Consider the following 19855-nt stretch of genomic DNA (forward strand, 5'->3'; position numbering starts at 1 on the left):
CGCGGTGCAGAATCATGCCAGTGTTGGTGGGCTTGATAAGGAGCCCGTTTCAAGCGTTGTGCGATTGTTCCTCCTTTCCACCGTCACTAACATATCTGAATATGGAACACCTTTTCCGTCCCCTGTATGCTCCATCGCAAAAGCTAGATTTGGATGCTGACTATTCGTGACCTCTAAAAGCCCTTCAAGGGCACGCTGTCCGTGCGTCCATACCCCAACATAATCGTTGATGTATCTAGCTAAGACAGTTGGTTTTAATAGGCTGGCGGCCGGGGCCTTTGTTTCAAATTGGTGTAAGGATATCATCGCCAGAGGAGGAGGGCATGCGTTCTCCATTGCTATTCCCAATTTTTGTCGGTAGAGGTCATCTCCGAACGAGAAAACATTATTCTGGAGATACTGTTCTAAAAGACCGCAGATACCCTCTTTTGGTGGACTGAAAGCGGCAGTTACGTGGAAGTGCTTGTCTACCATAGCTTTCACGGCAGCGACAGCCTCATTGACTGATATATTGCTATATAATTCGACAACATTTACACTGAAGAAAGTCGGGTAATCCTTCTGCCTGCGAATGATTAGAAACCTTTTTCAAGAAATGTCTCTGGTGTTCCATATATGAGTAGAAACAAACGTCAAGAGTTGGCTGAGTATCTTCTCTAAAAGACACGAAGTTCTTTTCTGTAAGAGCACCGCACGTAGATATGGCAGGTTTAAGGGGCACTGCAGGTTTGTGATCTTTAAGCAGCCCGTAGAATACAAACGCTCTGCTGTGTCTAGCAGATAAATCTTTGATGGTTTTGTCCGAAAGTTTTCCGCTAGCTGTGCTTTTTAGTGGTAACAGATGTAATTTATGCAGTTCTGCGTTTCAAGGGGTTTGCACGCAAAAAGCAGGGTTTACGAAATCAAGTGTTGTGTGTGAAACACGTGGGAGAACATAGTGTATGTCAGGAAGTTCATGCGCCGTATTCGTTTGACATATAATGAACACCTGCGAGACGTTGAAAACAAAACACGGGAGACCTCTTTCGGTAGCCTTTCTACGCCCGGACTGAAACCGAGGGAGGTATGGACCCTATGCCCCTTTCAGAGCTCAGTCATCTACCGAGCACAGGATCTCCCAGACAGGAAAATAAATGGATCTATTGTTATTAAAAATCGAGGACCAAATATTAACATACAGAGCTCATCGTGGCCGATTATGTGAACGTGATATGTGCCTTTATGTGTTATGTGCTAGCTTAAAATCGTTTATATGTATAAGCCTGATGGCGTGATGTGCGATGCCTGTTCTATTGAAATCGCTTGCATGTATAATTGATGCGCAATGTGTGATGCCTGTTACTTCAACCTGCTTGCATGTTTAAATGACGCGTGATGCATGATGCTTGTTTGCTTAAATTCGTTTGCAGGTGCACGTATGTTCGCGTATTCTAATTTTTAGACAGGCGCTGTATTCTGGTAATGGCTGGCAATCGCTCTTTGTTTAATTCCATGAATTTTGGCGTCCTGTAAAAACTGTGGCTTGCTGTTAAAAAAAACTGAAAAATCGAGCAGGGTCATCGCTAGGCAAATTTGAAGTCGCTTCTGCTATTGTTTCGATAAAGGCATGTTGCCGAAATATCAACCCAACTTTATCTCCATTCTCCTGTTTTTCTCGGAGGAATAAGGCTATTATTACTGCCTTATCAGTCAAATTTAAAATGACGCAAACAGTAGTGACAGGGTTCCAGTTCTACTAATAATGTGGGCTTGGTAATTTACAAGAGTAGACCAACATGTCACTATCAGAACGCGCGGACACGTTTAAGACACTCAATGAGTACCATGGAAGCCATGAGTACCATGGGGCAATGTGCATGCTTACATAGCCGTAATCGTGGTCATGCTAACCAAACACCTATCTCATAAATCGCTGATGATTTATTCGGCGAACTCGTGTGCCTGGAAACTAAGCCACTCCCGTCAGCGAGCATGGCGGCGGGCTGCAACAGACCTAGGTTCAACTCCAACTGGACACGGAGACCAGGCACCGTTCGGGGTCCTCAGCCACTCAACTTGAATACACTGCGCCTCATTCTTTACAGTTAAACCCTCTGAAAATCAGACTCACAAAGTGCACAATAAATGACACAGGCTCTGAGATTCGAATTAATGTCAAAGTGAAAGCCTGTCGGCTTGGAATTAACCCCCCCCCCCCCTTCCCCCTCCCCACCCTCCCGCAAAACGTGAGACTCGTACTCAGGCTGAGCCTTCGTAGTGCGACCGCCAACAAGCGTACAGAAAACGTTAGCTATCTATAAAGACTAAAAAAAGCATGTCGAAACCCATAACAACAACGGTGATGCATCTCCTGGCACGAGCTTGCGGGGTTCACGTACGTCCACCATGTGAGGACGCCTGACACGAGCTTGCGGGGTTCACGTACGTCCACCATGTGAGACGCCTGACACGAGCTTGCGGGGTTCACGTACGTCCACCATGTGAGACGCCTGACACGAGCTTGCGGGGTTCACGTACGTCCACCATGTGAGACGCCTGACACGAGCTTGCGGGGTTCACGTACGTCCGCCATGTGAGGTGCCGTGCCGGGGAAATAGAAGTGACAGTAGTTTAACGCTGCATGCTTTTTAAGATTCAGTACAAAGTTTTTGAATGGACGGATTTCTGGGCTTAGAGCCCACGCTAAACAATGCTTGTTGCGCGAGCTCCGGCCCCACCATCCATCGCTTGTTTCAGGTCAGCAGCAGAATTTGGTGGCCAAAGTTTAACGCGCGCAGTGCTAGGCACGATTCGTCCTGCCCTCTGACGCCGCCAGACCTTTAGCACGGCCGCATCCACCGAACGCAGATCATCCCAGTCAAGAGCAAATAGCGAGCGTCTAAAACGACCCGAACCCACCCCGCCACGGACACTTGAATGAGTCAGATCGTCTGTCAGGATCCCCTCACACATATCCATCGAGAGGCTCATGTTGACATGTTGAAATGCTGGAATGGCCGACGAAAAAGAATGGTTTTCATGACATCGCTCAGCTCTCATATTCAGACGGAATTTTAAGAAAAACGTTTTCATGATGTTACACGTATTCAGTCGGATCTCATACTGCACGGGAGCGATTTTCCCGTGGCGTGAGCTCACAATCGCGAGGCGTCTCTATCTGCGCCTGGTCCTGGTCTGCGCCTGGTCCCTGCTTTGCGTGCCTGCCTCCTATTCATTGCAGAGTGTTACGCCGGACTCCTGTCCTTAATTCCTTCTTATTTGGAAGAGGTGGTTACACTGTTAACCACAAGGTCAGCCATCTGCTCGCTCACGAGTTCAGTGGGCAGACTGTGTTTGCGCCAAGGTGAGTGTCTGGGCTCGTATGGGGCTGTCAGCTAATAATTTAAAAAAAACAGCCTAAACTCTCTGGAGCCGTTAGTAATTTCTTTGATGTAGGAAGAAGAGACCTCAAGCTGGTTTTCGTCATTGTGTTTTATGATGCGAAAAAAAAATGGCCGTTGTTCAACTTGGCGGGATGCTTTGGTTCAGTGAAGATAGCTGGCAAGCAATCAGATGCATTACAAAAGTACCACGTCGACCAGTCCACTACATGGTCACATGTGGACAAAGATAAGAAAAACACTGGTGTATTAAACCCAAGACGTACTAAAGGTAAAAAAGGAAGACATACTGGGTCTTTTTGTGACACATCTCAGCGATTGCTTGGTATCCTTATCCAACCATTATCCCTGATCTCCCAGAGATTGCTTATTTGCGACATATCCTCTCATAATGCTGTTGGAAGCAAAACGATTTCAAATAGCTCACTTAGTCCCGTAGCCATAGTCTATTTCTTCGAAGTGAGAAAATATGCAAACAGTAGGTACGACTGCTTGTCTATTAGATATCAGTCATCAGAGCTTTATATAGTTCATCGGGAGAAACTACTGACATTTCCGAAACCGGCAGGCAACTCTGAATGGACCAAGGACTTGCTCGCGGACAAACATCGTTTGCGGCTTGATGACCTGTAACCGTGCCCGACTCCAAGCACCTTGCGAGACTAGACCCGACTCCGACGACAGCGTTGTGTCTGTTACGCGGACGGTTTCGTTCACTCGGCGATGGCGGGCAAGAATAGCCACACGCTTTGTGGAAGTGCCTGCACATATCATAAATACAGGGGTAGCGGTGGGCTTTATGAAGGTGCCTGCAAGCGGACCAAATAAACAGATGACGTCTGAAAGCGTGAGCACGGCTAGGACCGGGCGGTGCCGTGGGTGCGGGAGTCTACAGTCAAGCGGGCGAGATACTCCGAACGGTCTGAGACAGGCTAGTCAAACGGTGATGGTTCTGTCTGACTGGCCATCAGAGACGTTAAGATTATCCAGCGAGACGCTTTGTACGATGTTGGAGGGGCGAAACGGTGACATATGCGAACGTTGTCAACTGTTATGCTGATAACGACAAAGCCAACCTGATGATTCCGGGCTCCTTCTGCATTCGATGCCAGCAGCTTTCATTGATACGTTGGAAGGTTCGCCCTTCATAAAAACTTAGCATATGAATGTCAACTGATACAGCTTGGTGCACCGATTCGCAAATAATTAGCTTCGAGAATGTCTGTCTCTCAGCTCAGTCAGCTAGGCAGCTTTATCGCGGACATAGATGAATCGCCATCATTTACATTGTGAAAATGTAAATATGCTGCGGATGCTGTGTAGTTTTCACCGTCTACCCTGTCTCGATTTAGGCCGCAGCGCCTTGCATGAGCAATCGGTTTAGGAAAACATGATGATGACTTCTTTACGGACGATTCCTGATGAAACTATGGAGTCGCACGTTTGAGATCATTTAGCGACTGAAGCCGCACGCCTTTATCTGCTCTTGCTGTGGAGATTTGACATCAGTCTTCCAAAACGCCTGAAAATGAGTGGTCCTTCGATTTGCGCGCAAGAGGGCGTGACAACCTTCACGCATCAACTCACACATTTGTCTACGCGATCGTGCATTGCCTCATGCGTCAGAAATTACGGGTTTCATCTCGTTGGTACACCTACTCGCCGGAACCTAGACCCGGTGTCAACCCGTGCTTTTTCGCGATTCGAAAATTGTATGCTTCCAATGTTAATTAATAGAGCAGGAACAATAGTGATGTTGTTGCAACGTTGCAGAAGTGCGATGACAGAATTCTGAAACCGGAAGCAGTGCGATGACAGTTGCAGAAGCCCCATCAAACAGACGGCACCGAAGGGTTTTGAAGATATTATCGCACAACTTGGAATGAATCGTACTGCTTGTTGCCGAAATTGCGTGGTTATGCGATCGCTGCCTACAAAGATGCCAGCCTGTTGAAAACGTCCCGGGGCAGACCGGGCCGTTAAGACTTCCATTTTGCTGGTTAGTTGACAGTAACGCTCGATCCCCCTACGGCGTCGTCCGTTATAAGAACCAGGAGCAAATTACGTTAAGGCTTCTTGGTGAAAAGAGAAGCAGAAACGACGCAGCGCATGCAACCGACGCAAGTACGTGCAGAGAGCTATGACACAGCGCGTTGCGAGAAGACGAATTCAGTGACAGAGACCACAGACGTCTCACCCTCAAAGGCCGCCTGTCTTGTTTGTACCGCTGCAGCACAATTTGCTTACCGGCCTGTCAGCTCTTGATTATTTTGAGTGCCGGCGGAATCCAAACCGGTGCGTGGTATGCCGCGGCTGAGCCGGAAGGCCGGCTCGACTGTTTGAGGACCACTGAGTTCCGGCGCACACAGCGCGAGCCGACGTGAGGTGACAAAAGCCGCCGCCCTCTGTGGACCCAGCGTGCACCCCACCCCGGCGCTTCCCGTAACGCGTGGGTGGGCACAACCGGACGTCCGGCCCGGCGCCCCGCCAGTGAAAAGGCCTTCACATGCGATCGATGAAGTTAGGTGTGGTCGCGATAGCGCGAGGCTGCTGGCGTCAGCGCCGGCCAAGCCAGACGTCAAAGCATGTGGCGACGTATGGGTTCGATGGTTAAACACTCGCGATTCAAGATAAATCAAAGTGCGTCGATGCATTGCTTACTGGCGTAAATGCTCGCGCAATCAAATTTTCGTGGCCAGCTGGCAAAATCCTGACAGTTGTATGCAGGAAGCGGAAATCATGTAATGCATATATGATACGAATCACATCATACGTATGCATGCATAGGGCTCACTTTTGACGCAATTTCGGCTGATCTGTATTCTGGGATGAGGCAATGACTGGGAGCTCCCGATCTCCAAGCGTGTTCAGATGCACGCATACATAGATACACACACACGTGTATATATATATATATATATATATATATATATATATATATATATATATATATGTATATACGTGTGTGTGTGTGTGTGTGTGTGTGTGTGTGTGTGTGTGTGTGTGTGTGTGCGCGCGCGTGTGCGTGTGCGTGTGCGTGTGTGCGTGTGCGTGTGCGTGTGCGTGTGCGTGTGCGTGTGCGTGTGCGTGTGCGTGTGCGTGTGTGTGTGTGTGTGTGTGTGTGTGTGTGTGTGGTAATGATAGTGTGATCCCGTGTGGAAAATCTGCGAATATGTATTGCGGAAACTGTATGCGTGAAATGTAGGAATGGCGTTAAATGTAAAGTGAATTGGGCCACGTTATATTCCACGTTTGGGGCGTCAGTTATGCTTGATATCCCGTCGAAGGTAAATTGGCTTTCACACACCTCTGGTATCTGCAAACGTCGAACACAAGACAAAGTGTAACTTGGAAAGTTGACGCCTTTTTCCTACAAGGGACTCTCTGCTCCAGTCCGTTTTAGCATGGTAAATAGCACGTAATGGGGTTAGTGACCAGATTTTGCCGCAAAGCCTTAACGTACCGCCATGCTCGGCACGATCCGTCCCGCCCTCAGATGTCATCCGACCTTTAGCCACAGGCCGCAGGTCGGCGCCACAGGCCGCAGGTCATCTCAGTCAGGGGTCTCAGGCCGCAGGTCATCTCAGTCAGGGGCAAATAACAAGCGCATAAAGCGACTGGAATCCACCCCGCCACGGGTGGGTGAACCGGGCCGCATGCACTCCAACCAGTTGAGCTATTGGAACGAACGGTGGATGGAGGAGCCAAATAAAAACGATTCGTGTTATTTCAAATTTTCAAGCATGTTCGCAAGCGGAGCAGCGCATTGCATGAGCAGCTGACCCAGTACAGGTCTCAAGCCTGTGTCTTCTACGCAGGACAGGTCTCCTGAATGCGATTCAGTCCCCCCCCCCCCCCCCCGTCCCCGTGCCTGTGCCGGGGCCTCTGTCCGCTTCGATCACAGCGCCAGAGTAGACTCCTCGACCTGTGGTTTTTCCGGACAGCTGGGGACTCAGCTGCGTTGTAGAATGTCAAGGGATGGGACCGCTCGATGGCCTATCCAGCAGCGCGCTAGACCCCGAGCTCAACGAATTCCACGGTACCGACGGGTGACAAAACGTCACAACGCACCGTATTAGCATTAGCGCTCTCCTGTTTGGAGCTCCTTCCCGGGCTCGCTTGTATTTGACAAAAGAACAACAAAAAACAGCTCATACAGTAAAACATTAATGTTCCGATATATGCTCTACACAAGCTTACGCGGCGAGTGCTGGAAAGTACGGACGAATACTAAGCTCTAAGTGTCGTCTGGCTGGTATGCTCCGTTGCAATTTGTCTCCATTTTGACAATTTTGTCACTTAATATCTCGCAAGTGTTCATTCTTGCACTGATGATATCCGGTGAGTTGGAATTTCCAGTCCGTTGAAAAAGACTGCTGCAAAGATTCGAAAATTTCGCTACGAGCAGAAGAAGCTGCGACAGAAGCTGCAGAGGCGCGACAGGCGGCTCAAGTGCCTCAAACGCACTCTGGATGCCCTCAAAGAAAGCCGGATCGTTGATGCCGAGCTTCTCGAGGTGATCCGATCTCGATATGAAAACCCAATCGTGTCAGCGCTTTTCACCAACGAAGTTGTCGGTGGCGGCAGGAAAAGTCAAGTGGCCGGAGGTATTCTGAAGAAATCAAGAAGCTCTGCCTCACCTTTCTACTACTCCTCGAGGGTGTATAGGTTCCTCTCAAGGAACTTCTCTCTGCCGGGTGCAACATCGCTACAAGAGTGGACGAGAAGCGTCAGCTGCGAGGTGGGCGTCCTCAACGAGGTGCTACAGACGCTGTGCTGTGAAGTGACAGCCAAGAAAATCGACCCCCAACTGCTGCTTGGTGGTTGATGAGATGGCGATCCGGAAGGCGAAGGTGTACTCGCAGCCCAAAGACAAACTCGTTGGTCATGTTGATCTGGGTGCAGGGGACGTGGAGGACACTAGACTGGCAACAAATGCCCTAGTGTTCATGGCCGTTGGTCTCAAAGGTGTGTGGCGCCATCCTGTCGCCTACTTTCTCACAGACCACGTTTCAAGTGAGACTCAGGCAGAACTGGCCAAGACTGTCTTATGTACTTTGAGCGACGCAGGACTGCAGGTGCGAGCGTTCGTGGCCGATGGGCTCCAAGCCAACCTGTCCATGTTCGGCCACTTGGGTGTTCAGAACCTACAGTCAAAACAACTTCAGCTTCCCATTGTTCCTAACGACTTCCTGCATCCTGCAACCAACCAGAAGATGTATGTTCTGCAGGATGTGGTGCACGTGCTGAAACTGCTGCGAAACCTTCTTGGCGAATACAGGAGCCTACAACTGGATAGTGAAGAGGTATCCTGGAGGTACATTCAGGTAAGAGTATGCCAAATTTAGTAGCAATAGTGATCATAAACAATTTAGTAGCAATTTAGTCCCAGCAAAACCAAGTATAATGCTAACAAACTACATTTTACTTAAGTATCACTCTGTTTTTCTGCATACATCTATCCCATCATCTGTGTAGTTCGCGTCTAGATGCATGGGTAGAGACTTCAGAAACTTAACTTAATCTGAGAGCACGGCGATACTCTTACACTAATGACTGAACCTGTTCAGCCCGTTTTCAGCTTTCCGCAGCCAAGGTAAAATAACGATTGTGGATACCTTTACAGGCGCTGTACGACCTGCAGCACAGCGAGAGTATCCGGGCGGCCAACAACTCTCTCGCCTGCACGTCCAGTACGAAAAGAACAAAGTGAAAGTTAAGCTTGCTGCCCAGCTGTTCAGCAGCTCGGTGGGCAAAGCTCTGCTGTACCTAGCAGAGTCGGGCCACCATGAGTTCATCGGAGCGGGGGCGACAGCCCGCTTCATCCCGCTTGTTGATCAGGCATTCGACTACCTCAACAGCAGCAACCCCTACGGGAAGGGCTTCAAGACTCCTGTAACTGCCAACAACTTGATGTGAGTTAAATTAATTAGCATTATGAACAGCCTGAGAAATCCAAAGTGTGAGTTTTCTTTCCAGCAAGGAAATATCTTAGGATTGCCAAATACCAGCTATCATATACACAGCATCAACAATCATGCTAGTGAAATGCTCTTTGAAAATGGCGTTGGCATAAGGCGTGATGTGCTCTCGTGCTTGATCGCCCGTTATCCCCATAGGCAGATCAAGCGATAGGAGCAGAATGTCCCAAACTGAAATGTGGGGCAAAAGTGTGCCTTTTTTCCCTGCAGCTGGCCACTTATGTCATATGCTCCCCCACGCCCATCCTACCCCCCCCCCCCCCCCCCTCCAATCACCGGGCGAAATTGACCATTCAGGTATGTATGGTCAATTCCCACCCCGGTCGCCGATCAACAACGCGTGAACTGCCCGCTCCCCCACAAACAAAATGTAGCGACTGGGCGACCTCCGGATATCAGCAATTCATTTTGAACATTATGTTGTGAGGGCGGTTTGTGGCCGAGCAATCGCCTCAGTAAAGGGTATAGATGTCGCTGTTATTCCTTTTTTAGTGTGCTGACTGATTATCATTCATGCTAGGCTTCGACGTGAGTTCCTGGCCAAATTCAGTTCCGTGTTGTTCGGGCTGCAGACAGCATGAGGCCAACCGGTACTGTAGACGCGACGCTTCACCTCGGTCCTGGGCCTCTGTCTCACGACGCAGACCGTCATGGACGTCAGTGAGACCCTGCTGCGGGAGGGGTTCGTCCATGTACTGCCATACAAGATGTTCCAAGACCATCTAGAGCTGCTGTTCGGCCGGATCCAACGTATGGGCGGCATCAACAACCCAAACGTGGCCCAACTGCAACATGCCATGCGCAGACTCATACTGCACAACTTCATATCGCCATCTACCACCGGGAGCTGCATGTCACGGGATGACGATGACGACGGCCTGCTCCAGATCTGTCGTCCAAAACGGCAGAGGCCGACGCTCAGCGAGAGTGACCCCATATCGGCGGTCGTGCAGCATCTCCTCACGCCAGAGGACACCGGCTCGGGGTTCGTTGACAACTGTGTTGGCTACATTTCCGGCTATGTGTGCCGCAAGCTGGTGGAAACGAGCGCGGTCGGGTGTGGTGAGTGCATTGGTGCACTTCTGTGCAACGACGACGACCCTCCGTCGCATGAAGTGATAGGTCTCGTAAAAGTGCCGGACAGCGGCGGGCTGCTCATTCCGTCGGCGCCGACGTACGCGATCGTTACGGCAGCTGAGCGGCATTTGACCGCTTTGCGTAAGTGTGGTAAGATGGCCCGAGCAAAACTGTCACTGAGTATCCAGTGCAGTGTCCTGGCGCGGGTAATGACTGAACGCAGCCACGAGCTGTTCCCTGGTGTGCAAGACCGCATGTTCGAGCCGCGAGCGGATGAGTGCCATGCTGTGGTAATGGTGAAACAGATCGTCGCCAGGTATCTTCGTGTTCGCCTGCATGCCTATGGGCAAAATGCCACAGTGGGTGGAATGCTCCGTACCCATGTGAGGCACAACCTGCACAAGCAGGTGCTCTTTGCACACCAGTAGTCCAGTACATCAGTGATAGGTAGACTTGCGTGTGGGTATAATGTGTTATTGTGATATTTCCAAATTAGTTTTCTGTCTCAAGAAATACCTGTGCTGGTGACCGCAAGTAGATTTACTAGTTTCATAGTTTTGGGGCTGTGAGTCGCGTGGACATGCAAGTCCTGTGCATTAGCATTGCTTGTACGGTGTACATACTAAACGTAGTTTGCGTAGTATACTAGGCGTAGTTTTGGGCTGTAAGGTGTGTCAACGTGTAAGTTCTGTGCATTAACGTTGCCAATAGCACGGTGTACATGCTCTGAATTACATGATACACTATGCGCATATCTTGGTGCCTCTGCAGGCGGCCGGAGTACCGAGCCGACGGTGCTGGACATGGCTTATATTCTTGTAACGTACCAAATCGAGACATCAGCTCTGGTCTTATCTGAGTGTGGATGGGGACAGACCTATTCTCTCACGCAGGTGAACAACATGCGTGCAGTGCATACAAAGGGATAACCATAGCCTGAACTCCAGCAACCCACCGTGGAAGTTACTTCGCCCATAACCAACGACGCAAGAATGTCCTCCGTCTCCCAACAAGCTGATGCAAATAATGACATTGGCGTCAGTCGAAGTGCCGTCTGCGAAAAGATTCGCGCTTTCCAACGACTTTGGGTCGTCGATCCGACCTGGGAGGACCCAACTGCCGAATACATTTAAAGCTGGATACAGTTAGCTAACATTCATGACAATTATCTTGCTCGGCTTTGCTTCTGACTATCTCAAGCCGAAGCCACAAGCCAGGAGAGGGTGATACGACTGGCCCGGCCCCTCTGCTCGCTGGAATGTTGCAAAGGACCACATCCGGATGAGGGTTCAGAACAACTGTTTCCAGCGTTATCGTTATGGTATCTTTTCTTTCTTAAAGGGACCACTTGTTTTCTTCTGAGACCAGATTTTACCCTACCTCCCTCACCTCCCCCCCCCCCCCCCCCACACTTGTGCTACGACGCCAAATCGCAAAATCAGTATGCCTAGATCAGTCTGTCAAGCCGGTACCCATGCCCTCGGAGCAAACTTTGCTGTGTCGTATTGCGTAAAATTGATGTCTTAAACAGCCCCAGAATTTTCAAAGCCCTCGCTCCCATCATTTCCTAATCACACGCCTTCGAAGGTCGGCCATTCGCATAGGATTATCATTGCGAACCTAACTCTTGCCCCTCTCCGCGTGGTGACGCTAGTGTCGCAAGACGGGAACAACCGGCCGGTCGCCGCGCCAATGGGAGTAGGCTGTCTAGACTTGTATAGGTCAATGGAGTAGGCTGTCTAGACTTTTATTGGTCAATGCAAACACCATTCTGAAAGGGAGGTTGAATCTCGGAACAGTTTAACCTCATCATAATTTTGTGTTCTTCCGTAGGATATACCTAGCTAGGGGTTAAGCGTTATGCGGCGTTCGTAGCGCAGTCGCGTATCGCGGTTACCTGGCGTATCATATCCGTGAGTTGCGATAGTTGCCATGACTACGCCTTGTACGAGGCATCTCCTGTGCGGTTCGTTTTCAACAATTGGTGGCATTCAAAATGCTCGGTCTGTGAATGTTGTATCATGCATATGTGCACAAGCCCCCCCCCCCCCGCAATACAAAACACTTGACTGTAGCATCATAAGGCCAATATCATAGGGTTTTACTGTACTTACCTGACCGTACTCACATCACTGTGATAAGAAGATTGGGAGCTGTTACAAATCAATATTGCAAATGTTCACATAATCATACCTATAGACAGAGCAAATTATGCAAGTTGAGCTGTTCAACTCTGCCACCAGGCACAAAAGGCACAGATAAGTCTAAGGCTATCTAACGGCTTGCCAGCATTGGACAAGCCTAGTCATGGAATGCAATAGACCGCAAACGCCGCATGGCATATAACACCATGTTATATCATCACACATGCAAACATCGCACATTCTGATCAGGTTAAACTGTTCCACGACTCACTGTGCATTCCAGAAATGTGTGCTAACACCGAAATGACGGATAATTTCTTCAGTCTAACCGGGAACCGCCAGCCGCACGCCGCCAAAACATACTATTCAAACTAATGGGTTGCGTAGGGGTGCGGTCAAACCCTTTTCATTTCCTCACTACTCAAGACCATTTATAATTTCTTCTCACGACGGCAGAAGAAAAAATACCGACACAAGAAGAACTTGGTATTTGTTCGGTTCTAGCGCATTACTGACGTAATTTATTGGGAACACTGATACGCACTGATACCACGATTGTCCCCCGGCGGTCGTGCTTCAGCTTACCCCGTTTCTGCCTTAGTTTTTTGTCGTTGTGGGGCAATGCGTCGGTGGTATTTTTGTTAAGATTCCATCACACATTGCCCTGGTAGCGCTCACTGTATTCAGTCTCGCCTATCTTAATTTCAAAACAGTAATTAGTGTATTTCTTCTTCAGCGTCGCGTGCTCACGCCATAATTTAGGCTCCGCCCCTTCCCGCCGCCAGGAAGTGCTGCCACCCGCCAGCTGCTGTAAGGACGACGGAGCGGGTAGCTGATCCGCACTTGTGCTGCCGACAGCCTAATATCTCTCGGAATTATGTTATTTAGTTTTAAGTCGTTGTAACAACTAGTTCGTAAGTTGATTTAAGTTAAGTTTAAGGTTACGACCCAAGATGCCATCAACATCTCCCCTCCGGCGACCGCCCCGGCGAGGGGCTTGTCTACCCTCCTCCACTTCCCCTCCGGAGGGGCCGAGCTTCGTGCTCATCAGAAACGACGCAGGCAGCGGCAGCGGGCTACGCACCGGTCCGAGTGCTCCAGCCTCAGGAGCGGCCCTCGCCGCGGGAGGCGTGCCCTCATCCTCCCCCTTTAACACCAGCTCCGCGACGGCGCCCCCTTCCTCCTCCGCGTCCTGTTCAGCAGCCCGAGGTATCGAGCCAGCGTTGTGCCTCAGCGCAACGCTCATCCTCAGCACGTCGCCCCTCCCCAGCAGATCAGCCGCGTCCAGTGCTGCGTACAATCGAGCCCGCGCCAGCCGACCCAGTTACAGCGAACCTGGCGACCGCGAGCCTCCCTCAGCAGGAACCCGTCCCAGCAAACTCAGAGAGCCTCTCCCCCACCCCAACACGTCGCTGTTGGTCCACTCCAACCGTGCCGGCGTCCCAAGAAGCCCCATTCGATGCCTCAGCCGCCGCGCTCCCGACGCCAACCCCCCGGGCCAGTCCCTCAGTCGAACGCCGAGCCCGGCCCGTTACGCGCTCCCGCCGTCGCGTCCGTCGATCGCTCCCTTACTGCCGCTCCGCTGGATGGTCCCCCTCCCTGCCCTAAAGAATCCCCAGCTCGGTGAATTCTTGCTCCAATGGAATACTAGGTCTCTGGTATCCCATTGAGCAGAATTCAAGGAATATATGATCAAAAACAAACAATTGATAGCCGCCGTTCAAGAGCCCTTATTTAACCACTCGGATTCTTTTAATTATAGCTTTAAGATCAATGATTATTGCCTCTACATACATAACGTAAGCGAAACCCCGCGCTGAGGCGGTTCGGCCTTGTTTGTCTCAAGTAACCTTTTGCATCGTCAAGTCCATTTTAATGCTCATTTCAATTCAGTTGCAATAAAGGTAAAAATAGCGCAGTTAGATCTTACTCTTCTTTCTGTTTACATTAGCCCCACTAGCCCTGTCTCCTCGGCTGATCTCTCCGCCTCACTCGCACAAATTCCCTCGCCCTGTCTCCTTCTTGGGGACCTGAACGCCCATCTTCGCGCATGGGGTTGCAGCACGACATAAGCAAGGGAAAGGGTTTTACACACACTCATGGACACTCACGACCTCATATTTATCAACGAACTGACACCTACGCATGCACATCACCACGGAGGCACAGTGACATACTCTGTTATAGATCTAGCCTTAACAACACCACGCATAGCACCACTCTTTACACACAATGTTCAATCGAACACGCTTTTTAGTGACCACTACCCGATCCCCACAAATTTAGAGGTTCCATCAGGGCAAATATACTTCAAATTTCTTCCCTGATGGAATGTTCGCAGAGCGGACTGGGCATGTTTCCAAAATTATATAGATGAGCCACACCCTTCAGGCACAACTCCGACTTCCCTACATTTCTAAACACTATTTTAGCCTCAGCGCACCAGTTCGTTCCACACACTCATCGTCAACCAGGGCACAAACATGCGCCCTGGTGGAACGATGAGTGTCAGCGCTCAGCAGCCCTGCGACGCCGGGCTATGCGTGCCTTGCGTAATTGCATTTGCAGAGCTCATGAAGAGGAGTTTCGCGGAGCTAGACATCAAGCTGATATAGTCATTAAACGCGCAAAAATGAAAGCTGGGAGCAATATTCAAATTCGTTCAACCGTTTTACCCCTATCTAAAATATGGTCACTGATTTGGTGTTTCACAAATAAACGAATGCCACATTGTAAAACCCCGCACCTTGTAGTCAGCAACCAACACTACAGCATCCCATTCGAAGTCTCCACAAAATTTGTCACACACTTCGCCCGTGCATCATCATCCAAACAGTATTCCCAACTGATCACTAACACACTTAATGCCACACTGCTCGCACTCAACTTTACGCCTGCTAACACTGAGACATTCAACGTACTCTTCACACCCTATGAATTGGACTTTGCGATCAGTAAGTGCGGAAACACTTCTGTCGGTCCAGATCAGTTAGCCTACCCCTTCTTTAGAAATCTTGCTAGGTCTGGACTCACCAACCTTCCGTCGGCTTTCAAAGATATGTGGGTTAACGGCTTCTTCCGTCCCTCATGGCGCTCTAGCACACTTATCCCTATACTTAAGCCTTCTAAGCCTCCCTCTGACCCTTCGAGCTATCGCCCCATCTCTCTTACTAACTGCGTTTCTAAAGTATTCGAACGAATGGTCAACGGACGTATCAGGGTGTTCCCTGAGTCAAATCACATTTCTTCACCTTTTCAGAACGGCTTTCGTCCCGGCCGCTCCACGGCGGACAGCCTGGTCCGCATTATAGATTCAGTTCAGCTCTGATTTCAGACTTAATCTACTACGGTAGCACTATTAGTAGATCTAAAGGCCGCTTTCGACTTTGACTAAAAGTGCCCTCCTCATTAAACTGCATGAAATCGGAGTTCCTGGCCGGTTCGCCGCTTTTAAAACTGCCCAACTGATAGGACGTTTTCTGTGCGTTGCGGAAATACTCATTGTTCTCCGACGACGCAGGATCACGGTCTTCCTCAGGGCAGTGTCTTATCTCCAACCGTCTTCCTTGTGATGATAAATGATGTTTTCAATGATATTAATATTTCTCCACATTTTCAGTATTCTTTAAACGCGGACGACCTGGCTGTGTGGCACACGCATGCTAATGTCGATCGCGTACTGCATTATATACAATTAGCTTTTAATGATATTCACGCCTGGTGTGCACGGTGGGGACTGCAGATTTCACCCACAAAGTCAGCTGTAATTACCTTCTCTAGGCGAAATATTGCTCAACCTCTCATCCCCTGGATCTTAATGGTGAAATAATCCCTCTAGTTGACAGTTTTAAATACTTTGGAACAACATTATGTCGTCGTCTTACTTTCAATGCTCGTTTTGCTGATCTTAAGCAACGATGCGTCAGACGATTGAACATAATGAAATGCATAGCAGGGCGGGAGTGGGGCGCCGACAGACGCACTCTCCTCCGCTTCTATACCACCCTGATACGCCCGATCTTGGACCACGACTTTCTTTTTTATATTTCTTCCAAAAAAATCGAAACCCTGTAGACCATCCAAAACGCAGCCCTCCGCATAGTGAAGGGTGCACTTCGCACCTCCCCGGTCTCAGATCTGCTCGCGGACACGAGTATCCCCTCCCTGTCGCACCGACAAAAATCACAACTTCTCAGATTTTACGCACTCGGCACAGCGCACGTTGGTAATCTCACATACAACGCCCTCGCACACCTCCGCCCCAGCCGCACACTTAACGACGCGGAACTCCAGCATCCAACCATCAGCACTCGTGTTATTCGAGCGCAGCGAGCGCTTAATGTCCCTGACATTCCCTGCAACCCAACTCCCAGTCCCCGACCCTGTTGGGGCGGCCCTATACCTAACGTAGTCTTTCTGTCTAAACACAAAAAACGAAGCGTATCAGAAACCGAAGTGCATGCACTCTTCGCTGTGTTCAGAGGAGAATATGACCGGCACACGTTTGTTTACACTGACGGCTCCCGACGCGATGGTCGCACAGGAGCTGCCTTCGTACATCATAATTATCACAAATCAAACCGCCTGTCAAATTACAATACTGTGCACACGGCTGAACTAACAGCAATCTTGGTAGCCCTGCTCTACATCAAGCGAGGTAATCTACAAAGAGCAGTCATATGCACCGACTCTCACTCGTCGTTACAATCTCTCATCACTCTCCACAATTCACCCCACCCAACTTTAAACGGCATACGACGAACGCTCTGCTCCCTTCCTCAACAAACTCAAGCAATATTTCTCTGGGTACCTGGACACGCAAATATTCAAGGAAACAGCGCTGCTGACGAAGAAGCAAAACGAAGTCTCATGCTTCCGGAACGTAATCATCTTCATTGTCCCGTTTCTGATATTCTAGCAGCTATCAATTTACGTTTCCGTCTCTTTCTTCAATCCGAAAGGGATCAACGCGCTCATCACCACCTTTGCCCAAGCAGACCCATATTTCAGCACTGGCCGACAATAAATCACGACAATCGCCTGAAGGAAATGCCGCTTGCCAGACTGCGCATCGGTCACACCAAAATCACCCACTGCCACCTTTTCGAACGCACTCCTCCTCCGCTGTGTCATCGCTGCGGCATCCCTTTCACAATAAATCACTTCCTCCTCGCGTGTCCGGTGTATCAACGATCAAGGCAGCCGCTCATCAATTACACCAACACTAATCAGCTTCCATTCACTCTCCATTCTCTACTCGGTGATTCTTATTCTGATTTGATCGTTCTCCTCTTTGAGTTTTTACACAATACAAGATAACATGTTTTCATTTGAATAAAAGGTTTTCTCCCGCATAATTTGGCAAAGCTTGCAAGTTTTTCCCTATTGGCTAGGAGTCCTGGTTTTTCTTAGTTAGGACTTTCCAGGACTCAATAACATCACACAACACAAGGTCGTGCCGGGCAGCAGAGGCCGGGGCCGATCCCCCCTTTGCTGCGATGAAGCGGGTCGGCATCCATCCATCGCACAGGTCGCCGACAAGTCAGCTGAGCCAAAGCCATCGCTGACATGGACACCCCACACAGGACACACGGCACCACAGGAGAAAGGCGGAAGGTCCGGTGAGGAGGCTCACTTGTTCAAACGTACTGAGTGTTATGTCGTCATGAAATAAATATATCTGTTGCTGCGGTCCGATTTACTTGCTATGATCTTGCTGGACAAAAATGAGCCAAGTTTACGCAACATCACTTACAAATACGCTCTCCCTTGCTTTGCGCCGGAGAGCATAAGCCGGTTTAACGTAATCGTTGCCTGGCATTTTGCCGGAAGTGAATTTCCACCCTCGGAGGTGACTTTAGGTCCGTCACGGGAAAAAAGGGGCCTTGCATCGGCCCGCAAAAAATTGATACGCACCGAGGAATCCATACACCTGTCTACGACTTCCCCGTGGTATTCGTAACACGAATAGAGTCGATGAACGCAGCAGGAGAGTATTATTGCCGGTGATCGCCAGAAATGGTTGAAATTGCTCGTACGCAGCCATGCTGCTCTCCGTTTGAAGCACTTTCAAAGTTTTCATTTACGCCTAAAGCGATCTTTCAACAGAGCTGTTTAACGTTAAAATGGCAGTATGACTGGTAGGTTGTGCGTGCCAGTATTGTATGAAGAGTAAATGACGCAAATGCGTAAATGAATGTACGTGCATATTCTTATTGATCTCCGGTGGCTGGGTCATGCTTGTTAGCCAATCCTTTATCAAAAGAAATGACTGCTTCCACCCGGGTTTTGTGACCCATTGATCCCACCCGAGTTTTGTGGCTCCCAACTTTTGATATCATTTAGTTTGGGCATGGTAGATACATGTGCGATACATCTATTGAAAGTGAGAAACACGACGATGGCAATGTTCTGGTGTATTTAATTTCTGACTTAAGTTGAGTGATGTGTTAAGACAAGATGCAAATACAAACATCTAGTATGACCACACCACATGAGCAGATAATTTTTAATTTAGGTGCTTGTCAGAGTTTATGTCAAAATTGGCTTTGATTGTTAAAAAATATGCCGAATTTGCCAATGGCTTTGTCAACTGAAAAAGAGCCGGCCCAAACTATCAGCTATGTAGTGTTGTAACCTAGAATTTGGAAACTATGTACAAATTATCACCAACCTTCCAGCCTTACATTTAACTGAACAAACGGAATTAAGACTGTCAGACTGTTGCTGACATTCTTCACAGGTTGGCACGATGCAAGACGATGTGCCCGCAAAAAGGGTATAGTTTTGGAAGACCGTGTCCCTGTTGAGGGGGGGGGGGAATGGGCACTGAAAAACAGTAAACGCCTTCAAGATTCTCCAACAAATGGGTTACACCCCAGATTTTGCCCAACTTTTTCTCAAATTGGGGGGCCTGGTGCCCAAGTTGGGAACCAAAGTCTCGCCGTCCCTCAACTGAAAAGGGTATTGCACTCCTGGTTTGTGAGAAGATAAATGATTTCATTTTTGTCATAATGTGTGAAAATGACACAAAGGCGGACGTCCTAAACCGCTCCTTCAAGATTATCAAGCATCTAATTGACCCTTCATTACTTAGTCCGCCTCGATCTCTCAGTTGGATAGAGCGCCTGCATTCTGGTCCGCCTGCTGCTGGCGGGTTGAGTTCCAGTCGGTTTTGGCGGTCGCTGCTTCTAAACAGGTATGGCCTGCGGCCGGTGGCAGCGGCCGCGCGTAAGGTCAAGCGGCGTTAGAGAGCAGGACGGCCCGTGCTGCA

Source organism: Pollicipes pollicipes, unplaced genomic scaffold, assembly GCF_011947565.3.
Source record: "Pollicipes pollicipes isolate AB1234 unplaced genomic scaffold, Ppol_2.1 Scaffold_6686;HRSCAF=7923_pilon_pilon_pilon, whole genome shotgun sequence".
In the NCBI taxonomy this organism is placed as follows: domain Eukaryota; kingdom Metazoa; phylum Arthropoda; class Thecostraca; order Pollicipedomorpha; family Pollicipedidae; genus Pollicipes; species Pollicipes pollicipes.